Source organism: Lactuca serriola, chromosome 5 (assembly GCF_051521515.1).
Source record: "Lactuca serriola cultivar US96UC23 chromosome 5, Lser_US96UC23_V15, whole genome shotgun sequence".
Lineage (NCBI taxonomy): Eukaryota > Viridiplantae > Streptophyta > Magnoliopsida > Asterales > Asteraceae > Lactuca > Lactuca serriola.
In genome coordinates, this window is record NC_136412.1 from 26,346,997 (window position 1) to 26,370,169 (window position 23,173).

A 23,173-nucleotide genomic window follows, 5' to 3' on the forward strand; every position below is an offset into this window, starting at 1 on the left:
TCTCTCTCTCTCTCTCTCTCTCTCTCTCTCTCTCTCTCTCTCTCTCTCTGTGCGGCAATTGAATGTCGTTTCACCCATTTTCACTTGGCATGCCACTGTTGGGGGGTGGTGTTTTTCGAGTTTGGCATGCCATGCCGAACCCGCTACCGAGCCACACTGTCAATTTCTGATTTTAATTTTTGGAACTACTACTCACCATCGTGAATTCAAATATTGGCTACATGTTCCATACAAGGGGTAAATTACATGAATGGTCCCTATGGTTTGGGGTAATTTACGCGTTTGGTCCCTAACTAATTTTTTTAACTCGGAAAGTCCCTACTGTTTGTTTTTGTTACGCGTTTGGTCCCTACTATTTGTTTTTGTTACTTGCTTGGTCCCTATCTTACCTAAAAAGACTATTATTTAAATAGAGAAAAATAATGAGGTAGGTAAGGTAAAGTGAGAGGAATGGAGTTGGGGGTGTGTTTATTTAAATAAATTAAAAAACCAATGACAAAATAGTCTTTTTAAGTAAGACAGAGACCAAACGTGTAACAAAAACAAACTGTAGGGACCTTCCAAGTTAAAAAAATAAGTTAGGGACCAAATGTGCAATTTACCCTAAACCATAGGGACCATTCGCGTAATTTACTCCCATACAAATACTTACAAGTGGCCCTACAATCCTTGGGTACCTGTTAATTTTTTTAAGTAAATACTTTTGATTATAATCTACTAATTTATACAATTAAATTATTTTTTAGTCTAGGTTTTGCATTTATTCCTTTCTCATTTTCAAACATGGCCGCCATTGAGTAACATCCATCAATCCTCTTCTTCAATATAAATAAACAAGACATATTTCCTTAGCTTGTGTGAGAATAAAATTGTGTGGTAATACTCATAGATATGTTTAACAATCGTTAACGCAACTATATTGAAATACTCTATGTACGGGCCAAAAGAAATAAATATAGTTTTTTTTAATATTAAACCAACTTGAGATCATTGCCACGAAATTTGGTCCCAGAAACTCAAAGTAATAGTTTCAAGTTCAAATGTTTTAAGTTTGAGGGTATTCAATCAAATATCATAAAAAATATTAGAATAAACCACATAATATTCATGGCCTTCTAAATATCCAAACTAGTCTTATAAGCTCCTCAATCTTCTTGTAATCTTAGTACATGTCATTATAATACGTTAGACATTATGAATGTCTAGTGAGAAACCAGTAATTAGACTTTGGAATAGAATTGAATAATTACAATAATCCCATTCTTAGGCTATAGTTCCTAAAACATTTTCAAAACCATTTCAAAATGTTTCTCGTAAATCTCAAACCATTTCAAAACATTTTTCATAACTCTTAAAACCATGTAATTTCTCAGCAAATAGTATAAGGGTTTGCTGGAATGTATAAAAACAATACAATGCACATGCATCTAGTTTCCAATCCCAAATTTTTCTACTTACAAATAAGGTCTATCTGATACTATTGTCCAAATGATCTAAGGATACTCCCTAATACAAGCTAGCTTCAACTCATTGATGTCGACTTAATATGTAAAGTTAACAATTATGGACGGAGTCAAGATTTAAGAATAAGAGGACTGACAGTCCCACATCATAATAATTTATTAAAATGTTATATCCAAATAAAGTAACATGAATAAATTTTTAAAAGAAAAAAAAATCACAAAGAATAGAAAACAAGGAAAACAAAATGCAAAATCATTTTTCTCAAAATATTTCAACCACCAAAATTTTTTGAATCAAACTTGTTGAAAACTAAGCAAAAATCCACTACGACCATTAGGACTAAATTGATACTTTGATTTTTGAAGTTGGTATGGTCAAAATTTAATATATAATTGCCTAATGTCGTCACGTTGGTTACTTGGATAATTTAAGATTGAAGGTAATTCTTTGGATCACGAATCAAATAATCTAATTACACCTCTCCTAAATCTGACATATAATTTTTTTCCAGACTCAATGGTACTATTCCTATCAGGTTGTGGGTATATATTATCAAAATCTTCTTTAGTATTATCACTAACCGGATGCAATTTTGGATCACGTGCAACTGCTATTCGTTTGAAAAAAGAATCAATGGTTCTTTTGTTACTTATAATTTCTCCTATAAATTTATTCGTCTCAAAAAAAAAATCAATCGTTCTTTTCTTGCTCATAATTTTCCTATAAATTTATAACCGTAATAAAACAAATTATCAAACCATATCATAGTAACTACTTACAGCTAACGCATTGATAATACTATCAATTACAAATTACGAGTAAAACTAAATGTAATAAAAAAAAAAGAAAAAGTACTTGATTCATTGGTGTAGGAGGCAGTAGCAAAAAATAAGAAATTGATCTTCAAAGTCGTCGTTTATTTTAAGAAAAAAGATATGTATTTCATGTCTTTGTGGCTACTCGCTAGGTTTAATATTGAACTCTTATTATACCAATTAAATTTAAATTAGGGTATTAGTTGGGCTTTTACTCCATATGTTTCAAATTAACTGCGACCAAAATGCTCGGATCCAAAAAAAACCCATATGTCATAAATATAAATATCATATGAGGCTAACCAACATTATATTTTATATTATTATATGGACGATTGTATGCATGATGGGCTTACTGTATCTATTCTATCATAATAATATGTGCATTGGAGGGGGCTAGACATCCGGCAGCCCCTCCATTCCCGCCGTCACTATTAACAATAACAACATAAGATACAATTAAGGAACAAGTACTAAAAAAATAACATTTTGGGAAATATGCAACCACACATATTTTACATCGAATTAAAATTGCAAATTCCACCCTAAGCATTGTTCTTATAAGTTTGGGTATCTCTTCGTTCATGACCACTAGGTCGCTCTTAGATACTATGTGACACTTGTTTTCCTGGATGAGTCGAATCAGAGTTTCAAGGAGTCAGAAGGTGGAATTTTAGAAGAACTGAGTGGTCACGACATGACCTTTGCGTGGTCACGACGTGAGATGGGTTTTTAATGAAACTTCTTATCGAGACTGTAACACCCGAATTCTAGGTACTTCTTATTTTTACCATTGATATCTAATTAGTTTGCAAATTTTTTCCTAAGAGGTGAAAGTGTAAATCTTAGGGAGGGGTGCGTACACGGGGGTACGGTGTCTGGGGTCAAACACTAATTTTTAGGGTTTAGATCCTATTTAAGCAACATTATGGACCCAAGACCTTTACCCTCATCAGCCTCCATACCCTAGAAGGTATCCTGTTTCTTGAGCATTTTAGTGACCATTTGGTGCTTTTTGGTGATTTTTGGTGGTAAAGGAAGTTCCTTGAAGATAGAGTGGTGCATTCAAGTCCTTGGATCCAAATTCTACACCTTCATGTGCATATATAGAAAGTATCAAGTTCACACCTTGGAGTTCTTTGTTCTAGATCTCATTATGTCCATGTTCATGCACTTTTTGTCCCAAAACCTTGGTCTTATGGAGTATGGACTACTCTATACCATTTGAGTTGTCCATTTGGACATCTAGGAGTGTATGAAGTCATAAAAATCGAATCTTTGGGTTTGAAGCTCATCCATGTTTGATTTGTTGGCGTTTTTATAGAGTTTTGGACCTAAGGTTTGGTGTAGGGTCCTTTTTAGCCATGCAAGTTAGTAAAGTTGTTAAATTTATTATTTAAGACCTTATTTTGTATTAGATCTGAGGTTTGGACGTAAAGTTCTTAAGGGATTAAGACACTAGGTTGGCTTTTAGGACTCTGGCCAGTATACCGGGGGTACTCCTTAGTACGTTGCACATATTGGGTCAGTAGCCCGCTTCTAGGTCAACATGCATCTACGGGGCATATGCCAAGCTGTGGGCTTCCTTTGATTTTTGGTCATTTTTGGGCTATAGGATTTTGGGCCTTGAATATCTTATGGACTTGGGATATTTTAGAGCTTTGAGTGCTACTTAGTTTGGGCCATTTGAGGAAGGGTAAAATGGTCTTTTATCCTTGTAGTCGAGATTTACGAATTAAAGTCTCGGTTATGGTTTGTGACCTAATTATTAATGAAGATGTAATTTTATCCTATTTAGTGCGGAGATTTTCCGGATTAGCAGCCCGAGCATTTACCTAATTTTCCAGCAGATTGAGATGAGTCTCCCTATAGTACCTGTAGGTCGAAGATACGAATGCTGGCGCATTGGATTATGTTATAGTATGCTAGTTGTCTTTGTAACTCTTGCATGTGTTGTCTATGTATGTATGTATACCGGGCGGGGCCCGATGCCAGGCAGGGCCTAATGAATGTATCGGGCGGGGCCCAATATATGTACGTATGCATGATATGTATGGTATGACATATTTTGGGGAACTCACTAACATTTGTGATTACAGTTTATGTTTAACATGTTTCAGGTACTTCCTATTCCAAGGGGAAGGGTTCAGATTGACCGCGTCACACGCACCCATGATTTTCACATGTTGACTTTGATGTATTTCTTGATGATTGTCGTTCTACTTTGAGTTTTATATAATGGTTTTCTATAGACAATGAATGGTTGGTGGTTTTATCTAATCTAAAAATGAAATTTTTAGTTATGAATTTTTGGGACGTTTCAAATTAGTATCAGAGTCATGGTTTGAGGGATTTAGGCATACCCGCGGGTATGTCTGAACTAAAACCAAGGATTTGCTAAATTTTTTATAAAAAGAAATGGTTTTCTAAGAAGGCTTCTAATGGAAGAAAGAGGTGTGGTGCATGCAATTTACCGAGCTCAAGTAAGTTTTCCCAAAATACCCATACATGTTTTGTGTGATACCTGGAATTGAGAATCTGTGAATCGCATGCTAGATTAGAGCTAAGGATCTACTTAGGATTGCATGATAGAATGCTTGGAGATATGCCTTTATTTGCCTATTGTATGATCTTGTAGACTTGCATGCTAGTACTGATCAGTCAGTGATAGGATGGCTTGTTTAGGTTATGCTTTGTTTGCGATTACTCAATTCTCGAATGTTATTTGCTTTGTCCTTTTAGGAGTTCCCATTAACATCAACTAACTAGTAAGCGAATACGCTAAGTTACATATTCCCGAGATTATATAATTTCAGAAGGTTAGGTTTAAATCTATTGCACAACTCTTGTTTGAGTCCAACCGTCATGGTGTGAGACCGTTCATTCGAAGAATTATCGGCTTTCGGTGGTATGTAATTGTATCCATAAGCTAGTTAGAGGGCGTTAGGAGGAGTTACTTCTACAACTGATAGCGGAGAGTGTTGTGATGGTGGCCTTAGGAAAACCTAAGAGATGATTCGGTTTCGAGAGCTTTGTTTTGATAAGGGTTATTTGGATTAATAGGAAAGCAACTTGGAGGATTCGGGACGATTCTTGAAGAAAGTGCGGATAGATGTGGAAGGTAGTATGGGCTCGTACTACCGGAAGCAAAGGATTCGTACTGGATTCAAGGAAAGTCACGATGATACCAAGGAGCTTGTAGAATATGGGATTATTTGAGTATATTCTAATAGTCTATATTGTTTACTTTTAGTATGGTGGTCACCCGAGGAGGTTCTGGTACTGGTTCTGGTACCGGTAATGGTTCAGGTTCAGGCTCTAGGGTCGGGTTCATGTATAATCAGATATGGGAGTTCATTTCAGCATAGATTACCCAAAGTATTCTGGAGCAGACTCATGTGATCTTTGGTACGTTCAAGGAGGGTATTCTAGAGATTTTGGATGAGCGCTTGTGCGCTTTCCGTTCTGAGATGGTGGCGACGGTGGGAGCCTGCACATTGACTTTCCGAGAGTTCTGGACATGTGTATCCCCAGAGTTCTTCAGGAAGAAGGATCCGATTGTAAGCAGGCGATGGTTCGTGGACGTCACGAACACTTTCCACACTAGCTTTTGTCCCGAGGAGGCAAAGGTCAAACTTGCATATTGTCTTTTGAAAGACAGAGCACGGGACTGGTTGGAGGAGGTTGGTCACGACATGGGAGGAGAGGCGGTTAAGTAGATAACTTGGGAGGATTTTGTTACGATGTTTCAGGATGAATTTGCACCTGTGGCAGAGATCACCGCTATGTTTTAGGACCTTCGCCAGACTACTCAGACAATGGCACAGATCACCGCTATGTTTCCAGAGAGGGCATTGCTAGTTCTGCAGTATGTGGTGGACGAGGATATGAAAAAGGCAAGGTATCATGATATGTTGAGGAGAAATATCAAGTAGTTTGTGAGTATATCCAGTTGCAGGACATTGGAGAATATGGTGGCACGAAGGGAGATTGACCCGGAGGTGGAGAGGAAGAGGAAGCCCAATCAATCTTAGAGTTTTGAGGGTTGGGGCAAGAGACCCAAGGTGTTTGATTCGATATCGAGGGGCCAGTAGGGCCGGGGCCACTTTGGTAAGTGTGGAAAGACCCACCATGGAGCTTGCAGGGTGGGTGCTTATGGCTGCTTCGAGTGCTGCAAGACGGGGCATATCAGCAGGGATTGTACCGTCGCCACCACCACCACCTAAGTATTTGATCTAATTTTCTTCCTTTGTAGTCAGAAGGGCCATAAGAAGGCCAACTACCCAAGCCTAGCAGCAGTACGACCATTGGTAGCACTCACTCTGGCAACCTTACGGATTATGGATGGCCGTCAAGGCAAGGCAGACGCGTCTGTTGTGAGGAGCAGAGCTTTTCTGCTGACATATAAGGAGGCTCGTGTAGCACCTGATGTAGTGACGGGTGTGTATCTTCTCTTTATCTCTTTATTTATCCTTGTTTTTCTCCTTATATCTATGTGTTTTTTTAGGAGCGTTCTTTGTGAACAATATCTTTGCTTTGGTTTTGTTTAATTCAGGGGCTACCTAATCCTTTGTATCTCATGCGCTCAGTAAGAGGTTAGTCAATGCTCTAGGGAGATGGAATGTCCATTAGAGGTTAAGATTTCTGATGACCGTCCTGTGTGGGTATTGAGGGTTCATCGGGGTTGTGTATTGGAATTGTTCAGTGAGCGGTATCTGATTGATTTGGTTCATATTCCTCTGTGTGAGAGCAAGGTTATTGTGGTGATGGACTGAATGAGCCCTAATGGGGCATTGATTGGCTGCAAACATTAGTTGGACCTACTCAATGTTAAACAACTAGGACTAAGCACTATCTGTAACATGGATGTTCTGGGTTCGTTGCTTATATAATAAATACCAGGAGAAGGGTAAGAAAGCGGTGGATGATGTACCAATTATTTAGGAATACCCAAATGTGTTCCTGGATGATTTTACTAGAGTGTCTCTAGAGACACAGGTGGAGTTTCGGATTGACATGGTTCCAGGTGCGGCTCCGATAGCCAAAGCACCATATCAGTTAGCACCTACAGAGATGCAGGAGTTATCTACATGGCTGCAGGAGTTGTTGGACAAGGGATTTATTTGGCCAAGTAGTTCACCAAAGGGAGCGTTGATCTTGTTTATGAAGAAGAAGGATGGATCGTATCAAATGTCTATAGATTACCAGGAGCTGAATAAGCTAACGATGCATAACCGTTATCCATTCCCAAGGATTGACAGTTTATTTAACCATCTTTATGGTTCATATTGGTTTACTAAGATTGATCTGTGTTCAGGTTATCATCAGACGAGGGTCAGAAAGGAGGATACGCAAAAGACGTCCTTTTGGACTCGTTATGGTCATTATGAGTTTGTGGTGATGACCTTCGGGCTTAACAATGCTCCCGTAACACCCGGAAATTTGAGGATAAACTTTGGGTATAAATCACCTTTAGAGGATTGGACACGGTGTGTTGGAGGCACCAACACGGCGTGTCCAGATAAGAAAAGACTCAGGTTTCATTATGGGTAACACGGCGTGTTTCCTCTTGGAACACGACGTGTTGATGGCTGAAATGTAACCCTAATCTTCCGGGTTTAGCTCCCTACTTAAAGGAATGAGCAGACAAGGGTTTTTTCACCCGCAACCCCTATCTGCCTCTCAATCCTTGAAAGAAACACTAATCATCTTCCCTCCCATTTTTAAGTTAGTTTGGTGTTTTTGAAGCTAAAGAATGAAGAAGGTGGAGGAAGGAAGCAAAGATCCATCATCCAAGCACCCATTGTTCAATTTTGCACTCTTCTATAACTTTGTTATTATCCAAGACTCGATTTTTATCATTCAAAGTTGTTAGATCTTGGGTTTTGTTCCTTTTTATTTCTTGTTCTTGAATGTTAAGCAGTTAGATCTCATAAAGTTTGCAATTTTATGAATCTCCAGGTCAGGGTGACCTAGTAGTGTCTTGGATCTGGTCTATATTCATGTTTTGATGTCATTAATAGAGATTAGGTAATAAGCCCTCATTTTGACCTAATATGGGTTCAATACATGCATTAGACATGTATGTATATAAAGCACCAACCTTTGGAATGGCTTTGGTGTTAAACTCACTTCTGGAAAGGTTAGACTTCGGACTTTAAGAATTAAGTGCTGATTAGTTAAACCCTTGCATTATTAAGCTTTATAGATTGGGTTTTGGACGTTTTTGGTAGTCCCAATGGATAAAGTTGGAAACTTTATCCTTCTGGATCACATTTTGGACTAGATCTGAGCTTTGGAGCTCTTGGAATCGAAAAAACAACTTAATGTATTAAGTTGTTGGAACTTTGGCAAACACGGTGTGTTTTGAAGCCAACACAACATGTTGGCATGGATTTGCCTGACTGTTTGGATACTAGCAGAACACAGTGTGGCCAAAGGAAAACAACGTGTTAGGTCAATATGGACTATTGATCTTGGCTTTTGACTTTGACCAAGTTAGACCTTGTGGGTATTTTGGTATTTTGATGGAATTGGTCACTTGGTGCAAATAGGTGTTGGTTGGAGTTGAGATTCAAAGTCGGGACCTCATCAGCTGTGGATCAGATCGAGATGTGAGTTTTCCTCACTATACTTACGGGTCAAAGGCACCAAGGATGACATATTGGTTTGATAGCCTGATATTTGCTGCTATGTTGAGTATGGAATAGATATGCATGATTAAGCTAGTTATTGATACGTTAGTCTGGGAGATCGGTAGAACTACCTATGATTCTGTCTGCATGATTATCTGTATATGTTGTTATTTGTAGACATATTATGTTGGGTTGAGGTTGTACTGCTTCGTGTTGTAGCCAAAAAAACCCTGGAGCATTGCAAATATGAGCTGGGGGCTGGGTTGGGTATGTTAGACTTATACTGAGGGCTCAAGTGCATTGTAGGTACGAGGTGAGGACCTGGTGGTATGACCGAATCGTACTGAGGGCTTAAGGGTATCAGAGCATTACATATATGAGTTAAGGGCCGAGTCAGGCATGCCAGAATCATACTAAGGGCTTAGTAGCATTCTAGATATGAGCTGAGAACCGGTTGGTATGTCAGACTGGTACTAAGGGCCGAACATTTGTATTCTAATATGATGACTTATTGGATTAGGGAGCAAGCCAAACATAAGCTATGGGCCTGATGGCAAGCCAAACTTATGTTGCGGGCTTAGGAGAAATCTATATATGACTTGTAGGCCCAATAGGCAATCCAGACTCATACTGTGCGCTCAAGGGTAATCCATTCTTTTAGTTGTGGACTCAATACATGCTGCTATTTGAATATGTGATTTATTTGTATGTTGGTATTTTGAGGGAACTCACTAAGCTTCATGCTTACAATTTTATTTTATTGTTTCAAGTGCTTCAGATGATTGTGGCAAGCGAAGGCGTAACCGTACCCATCCTTAGTTTTACTACCGACTGGATCTTGGAAGACTCTGATTTTAAATAATGTTTTGGAAGCAATGATTCTGTAAACACGTTTATCAGTAAATGGGTTGTATTTAAAAGCTTAAGATTTTCTTGAAATTTTTGGGATGTTACAGGCTGGTATCAGAGCCTTGGTTTGAGTAAATTATAGGAATAATCGTGTGAATCTAGTCTCAAACTATGGAAAAAGATTTTAAATACAATTTCAAATTGTTTTCAAAATAAACAAGGAGGATGCTATGTCTACGATCAACCAAAGCCAATAAGTAGACGCCAAATTACCACACCGTTATTGAGATTATGTTATGATATGTTAGAACAAAATGCTAGTGATAAACTGGGGATCGTCAGGAATTGGATGATATAATTGGCTGATTATATGATGCCTAATAGCCTAGAGTCTTCCTCGCATGAAATTGATATCATTACTATAATTTCTTAGTGTATGCAACATCGTTGTATATAACTAGGATTCTATAGCCTTAGAATGTTTGGTTTAGCCTTATTCCCTATTCTTGTTTGATGAAGGGCTTAAGGTAAAATCAAGTATTCGACCATCTATAGGATCCAGTGTTATGTATGATTAGCATACACGAGTGATGGAGTGTTGGTGGAAGTTTCATGAGTGGGTGCAGTATATGTTAGTTAAGTATGAGGATTATTAGCTACTCTTGAGAGAGTGAGGGTAGAGCAAAGGTTCATCCGAGATGTTGGGAGATAGAGATCAAGGATTTCGTATGAGGATCTGTTTGATTTTATTGTGTTTTAGTGTCAGTCGACTCCACTTCTCGAATGTTGCTTGCTTTGTGTTTTGTGGGACTCACATTGATGGGAGCTAACTATCAAATGAATACATTAAGTTACATGCTATGGAGGTTAAATAATCTTTGAGTGAAGGATTTGTCCCTATTACGCAGCTCTCATTTGAGTCTAACCATTATAGGGTTGATTTCTTTAGTCGAAGGATTATTTAAGTATTCTTGCATTATTGGAGCCCCTCAACAGCTGATTTTAGGGGAAGTGGGGAATCATATGAGAGCCTAGGGAGTATTTTATTGCAGTTGTTTCACTGTTGAGCACGTTTCGGGAGCATTTTATGGGTAGGTCCTGGAGGACCCGAGATGATCCTTGAGGAAAGTATGGATAGGTGTGGAAGGTGGTATTGGGCCCAAACTACTGGAAGCACAACATCCATACTCGAAACAAGGAAAATTTTGGGAGTTCTAAAGACTGGTCAGGAGAGATTAACATGGTTTGATAGCATTATTCGTGGCAGTAGCTCCGTATATGTTGATCTTTGGTTATGGTTGCTCAGGCATGGGGATGGTTCTGGTAATTGCTCGGCCCTAATGGTGAAATTGGTTTGGGTTGATTGGATAGACATTGATGAGCTTGTTGGTTTTGAGGTCTCGAGGGTGTTGCTGAATGTGATAACCCGGAATTTCTATCTTGTGCAGCCATTCAATTCAATCAATGTCAGACTTGTTTTTTTCTATCTTTTAGCCTTGATAAGAGTCTGTTTGAGTGTTTTAAGCCTAGTGTCTTCAAGGATAAAATGTTAGGAAGTGTATTCTAGAGTTCAGTGTGCAACATACAAGCCGGAAAACTCCAAGTATTGGAGTTTACGACCATAAACTAGGGTTTGCGGCCATAAACGCTTAGCTGGCCGTAAACTCCTCCCTCTTATATGATATTCCTTCATTTATCACCTATTTTTCCCACTTTCAACCCAAGAACTCGAATTCTCTCTTAACTATCATCAAGTTTTTCACCTTGATCTTCAAAGACATAAGTATTCCTTCCCCTGATTTGTTGATACATTGCAGTATCTAGTGAAGATTCATGTTTTCATCCATGAAATATCTCGTTTTGGGTTAGATCTTCAAGTTCATCATCTTTCATAAGAATACCAAGAACACATACTAGTTCTTGGACCGTAAACCCCCTTCCAAGCTTAAAAAACATGAGTACCTTTTCTATCTTCTATTTCGGCTTTCTTATCACTGGATTTCTAGTCTTGAAACATCATAAAATACATGAACATCAAGAGTTTACGACCGTAAACCCTTGCATGGACATAAACCCTTGTGTTGGTGCATGTTTTGGCCTCAAACTCACTTTATGCCGAAACCTAGGACTGTGAACACTTATTGAATGCTAGATATGACCATAAGAACCCTTTTTGTAAGTTTCCTCTATGAGTGTACGACCATAAACTCCATGACCATACACTCTTTGACCGTATACCACCTTGGCCGTAAGCTCCATGTCCGTGAACCCCTTGGTGTGGCCGTAAAGCCTCTTAATGCAATCATATGTTATTGTAACACTTCAATCTAAGTGTTTCCTATTCCTTAAGGTGGTTTCCTTGCATGATTAGTTGTATATACACTAATTATGTCCATATATGCATCATTATATGCTTAATAGGATCTGTTTGTGCCCGCGATTTCACTTAGCACTCAATATCCTTTTCCGATCTTACATTCAAAACACTCACTACAGGTGACTTCATACCCCTAACTTACCTTTTAAATGATTTTAAATGCTTTTATGGGGGGGGGATACAAGTTGGAACATTATAGTTATTATATCAATCACATGTGATTAATAACTATCAAACAATTGGATTTCTTATACTTCAAAACTGTGCTATCAAACATCTATTTCAAAACATTTTATTAAACTTTTTCATATGCTAAACTATTTATCAAACTCTTTTAAACTTATATATATTGTCCAAAGCATGTCTATAATGATATAGTTATATAAATAAGGTTGAAAGGACTTAGGACTAATAACTCGCTTTATTTCATGTTCCTTGTTTGGTTGTGGACTTAGGGTGTCGGTTGTTTGTCCGAATGTCATTTGAATCTTAGTTATATATTATGTGTAAATGTATAGACATAAAAGTGTTGGGTTTTGAGCAATCTAACACTTCCTAAGTGTGCATGCAACCCTAATAAACCTTGGATCTATGTTTGTCTAAATACATGCAAAATAATAATTTTCCAAGGTTTATAACCTATCTAACATGGCATGGGGAACATTTCAACATAAAAGAGTTAGAAGAGATTACATACCTTTGTTGTGTTGGGTTCTTAGGAGTTTGAGGGCCAAGCACCAATAGTGTGAATGCCTCAAATGGAATCACAAACACCACAAACTCTTGGAAAACTTTGAGAGAGTATACACACTCTTGTATTTTCGGCCACACACATGCACACACACACTAGAACACTAGCTTTCTCTTAGGCTATCTTAGGCTCTCTTTCATGCTCCATAAGCATGCTTATATAGTATGCATGGTTAGGGTGAAACCCTAATAACCCATGTCTTTTCCTATTCCAAGGATCCATGGGTTAAAAGCTCCATGGATCATCCATGGACTTCCACATAAGCCTAGCCCATTAACAAATGAGTATTAGCCCACACTATATAAAACAAATAGCCCATAATTTAATTAGTATTCCTTTTAATCTCTAAATTAATCCATAATTAATTTAAGACTAAAACTAATTAAATAACGTAACTTCATATTAATATATTATAACTCATAATATATTAATAAACATATGTGTATAACTCTCATAAAATTATCCATAATAGTTTGGATGAGATGCAACCCAAATGGACCATGCCGGTCGGGTCAAGTATATACCAAATAAGTTATGGACTTAGACACCTTATCCAACAGACTCCCACTTGGATTAGTCTAATAACTATATTTGCCTATATCTTCAGGAACCAACCAACAATCGTAGCTCTCGAAAACTCCCTCGAACAATGAAGACTCTGTCGAACTATGAAGCGCCATTTTAGATAAGTGATCACATAATCCTCTGTTCTCATGATATCAGCCGGACAAACACATGGAACTATGTCTTGCTTATTGTCTAGCAGTTGTTTCTCGATTATCCAATTTGTTTGACGAAGAACTTCACTGAACACATCGGTTTAGTTCTGACCAGGCCTGGTATATGGGTCAACACAAAATCATCGAGGGGCCCGGATATCGCTTCTATTTCTAGAAGGAACATATAAACTTCGACTGATATGCTTGTTCTACTACTTATTGAATTGTACACAAAGGCACGTTTTATAACATCAAGTTACTGATGCGTTTACGTGCAATCAATGCACAACCAACTCATAGGTAACAACTCATATCTCTAGGTTTAAAGATTTATATGATGTTATCGTCTCACGATCACTCGAGATAAATTCCATGAAGTGATACAAGTGAGCGTGGGTTTATACCAATACTCATAACTTATGAGTACTCATGAATGTTGCAGCAACCATTGCCATGCCTAAACACCTTTAAGGCATCTACAAACCCAATTCATGACAATCTTGATTCATACCTACTTCCGACGTATGATCGATTGTGGAGGTTTGAACAAATTAATTATTCTGGAAGTCAAAACATGCAAAACTGAAACAATAGTAAATAATTGACAATGATAGTAACACTTTACTCATAAATAAATCACAAATTTTATTCATCATCAAACGTCGATTACATTTTACAAGTTTCAGGAAAACTATCTAATCTGTAAAACTAATATCGTCCCTCAGCCCGATGCGTCTCGCATGCTGAAAATGCTTAACCCTCGTCAGTCCCTTCGTAAGGGGATCTGCAGGATTCTCATCTGACGATATCCTCCTTGTCACAAGGAGTCCTTCTTCAATCTTGTGCCTTATGAAGTGATATTTTCTGTCAATGTGTCGGGATCTGCCATGATCTCTTGGTTCCTTGGCTAAGATAACCGCAGCATTGTTGTCACAGAAAATTTCTATAGGTTCCTTAATAGCTGGTACAACTCCAAGGTCTCCGATGAAGTTCTTTAGCCATATCGCCCCCTTCGCTGCTTCACTCGCTGCTATATACTTTGATTCACAAGTCGAATCAGCCACCGTCTCCTGCTTGGAACTCTTCCAAGAAATTGCCCCTCCATTTAAGGTAAAGATCCAGCCCGACTGAGAGCGGAAATTATCCCTATCAGTCTGAAAACCAGCATCACTATACCCTAATATTCTCAAGTCATCACTGCCACCAAGGGTAAGGACCCAATCCTTAGTCCTCCGCAGGTACTTGAGAATGTTCTTTACCGCGGTCCAATGAGCCTTGCCAGGGTTCCCCTGATACCTGCTGACCATGCTCAAAGCAAATGCCACATCAGGACGGGTACAAGTCATAGCATACATGATCGAGCCAACTGCGGAAGCATATGGTAATTGGCTCATCTCAGCTATCTCAGCCTCTGTACTCGGACTCTGAGTCTTACTCAGTTTGGTATTGCTTTGGATCGGTAAATCTCCTTTCTTGGAATTCTCCATGTTGAACCTTTTCAACACCTTATCCAAGTAGATACTCTGACTAAGTCCAATTAGTCTTCTACTCCTTTCTCTTAATATCCTTATCCCTAGGATATAGGTAGCCTCCCCTAGGTCCTTCATAGCAAAGCACTTCCCAAGCCAGGACTTAACCTCCTGCAAGGTTGGGATGTCATTTCCTATGAGTAGTATGTCATCCACATACAGTACCAAGAAGCTAACTATACTCCCACTAGCTCTGACATACACGCAAGACTCATCTTCGCTTCTCGAGAAGCCAAACTCTTTTACCTTCTCATCAAAACAAAGATTCCAGCTACGAGATGCTTGTTTTAATCCATAGATGGATTTCTTAAGCTTGCATACTCTATTAGGGTACTCTGCATTGACAAAACCCTCTGGCTGATTCATGTACACATCCTCAGCCAACTTTCCATTAAGGAAAGCGGTTTTGACATCCATTTGCCATATTTCATCATCATGAAATGCTGCAATGGCTAACATAACCCTAATAGACTTAATCTTGGCCACCGGCGAGAAGGTTTCATCATAATCAATACCTTGAGTTTGAGTAAAACCCTTCGCAACCAGTCGAGCCTTATAAGTATGCACTTTTCCTTCCATGTCGGTCTTCTTTTTGAAGATCCATTTGCACCCGACTGTTTTACGGCCTGGTACATTGTCAACCAAGTTCCAAACTTGATTGTCATACATGGACTGTATCTCGCTGTCCATAGCCTCCTTCCATTTAGCAGACTCCGGGCCTGCCATGGCTTCCTTAACACTGCTAGGTTCATCCAAATTTACTAGTGTACTATCACTAATAAACGTATCACCTTCCGTAGTAATATGAAAACCATAATAAAACGAAGGTGTGTTCCTAACCCGTGTGGAACGTCTCGGAGGTACAGACTCGTCAGCTGGATCAACAGGAGTTTCTACCTCAGGTTGATTGCTAGTGTCTGAGGTTCCTTCACCAATTGATTCTTGAATTTCTTCAAGATCAATCTGCCTCCCACTGTCTCCTTGGCTTATAAATTCTTTCTCGCGAAAGATCCCTCTACGTGCTACAAAGACCACATTCTCACTGGGTCTGTAGAAAAGGTAACCGAAGGATTTCTGTGGGTAGCCGATGAAAATACACCTTTCACTTCGGGGTTCAAGCTTATCATGAGTTTCACGCCTCACGAAGGCTTCGCAACCCCAAATTTTGATGTGGTCCAAATTGGGAACCTTCCCAGTCCACATCTCATGAGGTGTTTTGGTAACCTTCTTTGTAGGGACTAGATTAAGGATATGGGCGGCAGTCTCTAAGGCATACCCCCAAAAAAGAGATTGGTAACGAAACTCGACTCATCATAGAGCGAACCATGTCCAACAAGGTACGATTACGCCTCTCAGCTACACCATTCAGCTGTGGTGTCCTGGGAGGAGTCAATTGTGAGACAATCCCACACTCCTTAAGATAGTCAAGGAACTCGGTACTAAGATACTCACCACCTCGATCGGATCGAAGCATCTTAATGTTCCTGCCCAATTGATTTTCTACTTCCTGTTTGAATTCCTTAAACCTTTCAAAGGTTTCGGACTTGTGTTTGATCAAGTAGACATACCCATATCTACTATAATCATCAATAAAAGTCACATAATACCGATTAGCGTCCCTTGTGGCGGTTTTGAATGGCCCACATACATCAGTATGTATTAGGTCCAACAAACCTTCACCCCACTCACAAGTTCCAGTGAAGGGTGATTTTGTCATTTTTCCAAGTAGACAAGATTCACAACTATCATCTGATTTGAGGTCAAATGATTCCAAGACTCCACTCTTTTGGAGTTGGTCTATGCGTTTCTTGTTTACATGTCCAAGACGACAATGCCACAATGATGCTTTATCTAGGCTAGTAGAAGAATCAATATACAACACATTATTTCCTAAGTTGTCTACAATCGACACAGTTTCATACACGCCATCACAAGGTAATGCTTTAAAATAAAACACATTATTAAAGAAAGCATTAATACCACCACATTCATTATCAAACGAAAAGGTAAAACCTTGTTTGTACAAAGCATGAAAAGAAATAATATTCCTCGCCATTTCAGACGAGTATACACATTTATTCAAATCTAATTTTAACCCATTATTAAGCAACAAAGTATAAAATCCAATCTTGGAAACAGGTGAAGCCTTCCTATTCCCCATGATTAAGTTTATCTTCCCGTGCTCCACATCCTCACTTCTTCTTAGGCCCTGCAAATCAGAACATATGTGAATACCACATCCTGTATCAAGCACCCAAGAGTTAGAATATGTTGAGTAATTAGACAATATAGTGTAAATACCTGCATAGGTGGGTTTCACTTTCCCATCCTTTAGATCCTGCAAGTACTTAGGGCAGTTTCGCTTCCAGTGTGCCTTTTTATGGCAATAAAAGCATTCAGCATCCTTTGGAATGGCAGAAGGAGTGACAGAACCGTTCTTAGTCTTGGATGAGGAGCCTTCAAGAGACTTTCCCTTGGTACCCTTCGAAGGGTGTTTCCTCTTTTTCCCTTTGCCTTGCCCAATAGCTAAAACAGGGGTAGAAGTTGGAGTAGGAGTAGTAGAGGTAACAACCGCTTTACCCTTAAGACCGGTTTCAGCGGTCTTCAAGAGTCCTTGAAGCTTGCTGAGGGTAACTTCCTCCTTGTTCATATGATATGTCATTCGAAAATGATCATAACAAGAAGGCAAGGAGTGCAAAATGATGTCAATTGCTAACTCCTCGGGGATGTTAACATTCAGCTTCAGCAAACGGTCCACATACCTTTGCATCTTTTGCATGTGGCCCGTGACGGATTCACCGTCCTTCATGCGGGTAGTTATTATGGAGGAGATTATTTCATACCGCTCCTGACGAGCACTCTGATGGTACCTTTCCATCAAGTCTTGGTGCATCTCAAAAGGGTAGAAATCTTCATATGACTTTTGGAGCTCGGCTGTCATCGTGGCCATCATGATACATGCCACCTTAGTAGCATCTCTCTCATGAGTCCTGAATTCAGCGATCTCCTCAGGAGTAGCAGTAGACTCATCAAGTTCTTTTAACTCCTTATCGAGGACATATTCCTTGTCCTCGTAACGAGTAACCATCCTGATGTTCCTAATCCAATCCATGAAGTTGGAACCATCAAAGATGACCCTCCCACAAAGATTCATGAGAGAGAAAGAACCAGTTGGGTTAGAGCCTGAAGCATTAGTGTTGGAAGACATCTGAAAGAAGAAAGTAAGTTTAGATTAGATATTTAGGATCCTTAATAAGACACCCAAATGTAATATTAAGGCTAGGATCCAATCACAATATATTACACTTAGAAGAGGGATGCCGTAATCTAAGTAATAATATATTTGAAAGGTAGGCGAATGACGATTCACCAATTTCCACCATGAAAACGAAATGATTAATTAGGTTTAATTGGATTTGAAATTCCTAGATTCTTTTGAGATTCATTGAACTTTTCAATGGCATGTTTCAATCTCGATTGTGCCCTTCAAGTTTTTTGACTGGGATGCCGAGGATCACAAAACAAGGTGTGAATAACCATGCTAACTCACTTGGTACTCCTAATATTATCACCTAATCAATGTGCCGGTTAACCACACACGCTCCATTGATCTATGACAACATTAAGTTACCCTTCGTGATCCTTACTAGTCTAATTAGTGTGCCGGTTAACCACACACGCTCCACTAACGACTTGGTAAGGTACAAAGTGTGAATTCCATGGATTAGCACCATGTTCACATTTTCCTAAAATAACTAAGATTGGGAATTAAAAGAGTTTAGTTATTTTATAATATTCATTATACTTTTAATGAGGATTTAAAGTCGTTGTTCTACCCGTTCGGCTAACGACCCTCCACCGATCAAGCAAGCGGTGGGTGAGAGTATACACCCATTAAGTCGCCATTTTATAGGCAACAACCTTATACCCACCTTATAGACCGGCTTCGTGAATGAGGCCTACTAACGGTAAAACGACTTATTCTTATACATATATATAATAATTAACCATTAATGTTATAAATAGTATAAGGGTTGAATTTTAACTATTAAAACTCTAAGGTTTGGAATTAAAGTTTATTAAAGTGTGTGAAACTTTACAAATTCCAAAACTTGAGGACAAGTTTTGTAACTTTGCAAAACTCTTCATTTCATAACTTATGAATTAAAGGTTCATAAAAATGAAGACTCTTCATTTTCATGTAACTTATGTGTTTTAAGTGTGTGTTAAATGAAAGTGACCTTTGGTAATCCATAACTTGAGGACAAATTATGGACTCCATTAAAACACATAAATGATTAAGAATTAATTCTAAACAATTCAGCAAATAATTCCTATCATTTTCTAAATTCATAAGAACATGAACATGATCATCAAAAATTCAAGAATTATATGAACACACAAAATCATGGAATTTGATATATGCTATTGTAAATGGATTAGAACAACCATTACACCAACTAAAATAAGTTTTACAACACCAAAACAATTTAGGGTAATGTTTCCAGTCCATTTCCAGCAGCAAAAGTCGAGATTCTGCATTCTTTCGATCCTACTCGCCGAGTGCACGAACGGACTCGTCGAGTAGGTTGAAGTTTGCCTTGGACTCGGCGAGTCCCCCCAATGGACTCGGCGAGTCTAGCATGCAGACAGCAACGATTTCGACTTTTTTCACTATTTTGCATCAAGTATCAAACAAGCAAGCCTAGGCTCTGATACCACTGTTGGTTTTGAGCAATCTAACACTTCCTAAGTGTGCATGCAACCCTAATAAACCTTGGATCTATGTTTGTCTAAATACATGCAAAATAATAATTTTCCAAGGTTTATAACCTATCTAACATGGCATGGGGAACATTTCAACATAAAAGAGTTAGAAGAGATTACATACCTTTGTTGTGTTGGGTTCTTAGGAGTTTGAGGGCCAAGCACCAATAGTGTGAATGCCTCAAATGGAATCACAAACACCACAAACTCTTGGAAAACTTTGAGAGAGTATACACACTCTTGTATTTTCGGCCACACACATGCACACACACACTAGAACACTAGCTTTCTCTTAGGCTATGTTAGGCTCTCTTTCATGCTCCATAAGCATGCTTATATAGTATGCATGGTTAGGGTGAAACCCTAATAACCCATGTCTTTTCCTATTCCAAGGATCCATGGGTTAAAAGCTCCATGGATCATCCATGGACTTCCACATAAGCCTAGCCCATTAACAAATGAGTATTAGCCCACACTATATAAAACAAATAGCCCATAATTTAATTAGTATTCCTTTTAATCTCTAAATTAATCCATAATTAATTTAAGACTAAAACTAATTAAATAACGTAACTTCATATTAATATATTATAACTCATAATATATTAATAAACATATGTGTATAACTCTCATAAAATTATCCATAATAGTTTGGATGAGATGCAACCCAAATGGACCATGCCGGTCGGGTCAAGTATATACCAAATAAGTTATGGACTTAGACACCTTATCCAACAAAAAGTTCTTACATTAGTTTAATGCCTTTGGGTAACAAAGGCGTACAAACATACTCAGTCATTCAAACAACATTACTAGAAAACTATAATAGGTATACTTTAGGAGATTACTACTCACTATTTCTAGTACAATGAAACATACAAGAGTCAGTTCATACATGAGTCAGTTCAAACATACTATAACGAGAAACAGAAAGAACATACTATAATGAGAAACAAGGAGGAACATATTATACACTATACAAAGGGAATATACTATATACTTTACAAAGAGAACATACAGAACACTAGAACAGAGACAACATACTATATAGATACAAGAATACAATAACATTAATGTGAGCCACTACTTCATGGCATGGCATCGTACTGCTTTGTTACGTTTTGTAACCAGAGTCTCCTCAAGGGAGAGCGTGAATTTGTGTATAAATCTATACTTGATTGACCATCCTTCACCTTGCTCCTAGCTAACAGTGGGACCTGCAGGTCTACGGGCGATGGATGTCATAACATTTCGATGTCTTCGAGCGTCGTGTTTTGTACTAGTCGATCAAGCATGGTTACAATCATATCACATTATACCTTAATTAACTGTTGGTTTAAGGTAGTTAGTACAACAGTAGTTACTATATACGATACTACAATACATCATTATTTTCCCATTGCATTCACTTTGTGATCTTCTCACATAAACGATAATGTAAAACTATATTTTGGTAATGATAGCCATACTTGGGAAAAACATTCACTTTAACAAACAAACAACATTCAGAACATTCAGGCCTTGGTAGAAGGCTACATTTCTAGTAGAACATATAGGATTTTCTAGGAGATACAAACACTTACTACAAACACTTACATACATTTACAACAAACATTTACAAACACTCTCTTCAAACTTATACAAGATTTGACACTAAATACTTATGAACTCACCAACTTAAATGTTGATCCTCTCTTGCAAAATAACTTGTATTCTCAGGTCACCAGTAGGCAGGTACTGATGACAGGTTTTGAGAAGACGGAGCACTTTCAAGACTTGTCTTTATTTTTGATTATTCATTTTTGGTATCTTATTATTATTGCACAGAACACACTTGTATTGAATTATACTATTATTGCAATGGATGATGTTGTTGCTTGTTTACTATTATGCATTGTTATGATACTGTACATGACGTCCTCCGCCCCCGAATGTTTCCACTAATTCGGTTTAGGGGTGTGACAGATTGGTATCAGAGCTTTGTTTATAGTGGATTGAGTATATCAACCCATAAAAGATATACAAACTATAAACACATAAGGATTAAAATAATCTGACCAAGAGTTTATATTTTTAAATAATAAAATATTTAACTAAGTATACATACCTACATTCATACTAAAATCAGTGTCATACTAGGAAAGAACAAAAAGTATTGCGATTGTTGGACAACACAAGTAGGCTTAGAGACATATAATCAGATCTGGAGTGACATAGCCTGATCAACTATATTTTTCCAAGAAGTGATTAGCATGTGCCTAAGAATGGTTGTGGTGTTGCAACAAGTCTAAAAACTTACCTACACTACTACAATGAAAACTTTAGAATAGAAGATAAACTTAAAATACTATAGGAGTATTTTGTGATACTATAATTACTTATTTGAGAACTAAAAAGATCTTTACTAGTATGTCAATAATTGCTGAGTGGATACGCTAAGGTTATATGTGACTAAGGTGTCATAGACTTATAATTTGTGATCTTTGCTTTATTTCCTGCTCCTTGTTTGGTTGTGGATTTAGAGTTAGGGTCACTTATTCGAAGGTCTATTCTATTTCGGTTACATGTGATTGGTATGCATTATGCAAGTATTGAAGTAATTGGTAAGAATCATTCTATAATTATATTAAGTAGTATGTCTATTAACTATCTCTTTTATCCCTATTCTCGCATAGATAACATGGCTGGATTCCATCCCCTTGTCGACTCGTACTTTCCCGACCAAGGTAATGGTGGATGGCTCGACGCCGAGCCAAAAGAGAATCAGGAAATTCCATTGGATGACAACTTCGTAGAGAACTTTTCGGAGGATTCTGACTCCGAGCCAGAAGTCAATAATCTACCTCTAGTGGCTCAAATCCCAAATCCTAACCCTCGTCCAGCATTTCAAGGCCCTACACCCCTGTGGGCAACAAACTTGAACAGATGGAGTCACGAGCAGGGTCAACCCTTACCCTACAACGGAGACCAAAGCTTCTACAATCTGAGCGAGGGAGGCTCATCAGACAAAGTCCTGCCTATTTTGGTTCGCAGGATTTCTCGCAATAAGGAACAGGGAAGGGAAACCATCGATTGATTCATGGAGGTTGATGCCGATGCGGGAGTTAATACCGTTCGCATTTGCCATCTGGAGTCTGTCCTGAGAAGAACCCTGAACCAGAACGCGGCCCTGCAGAGAGAACTTACTGCAACCCAAGATGAAGTCAGGGGACTGCGAGCTCGGCAGGCAACGTTTGAAAGACGCATGAGAGACCTGGAACGTCTCCT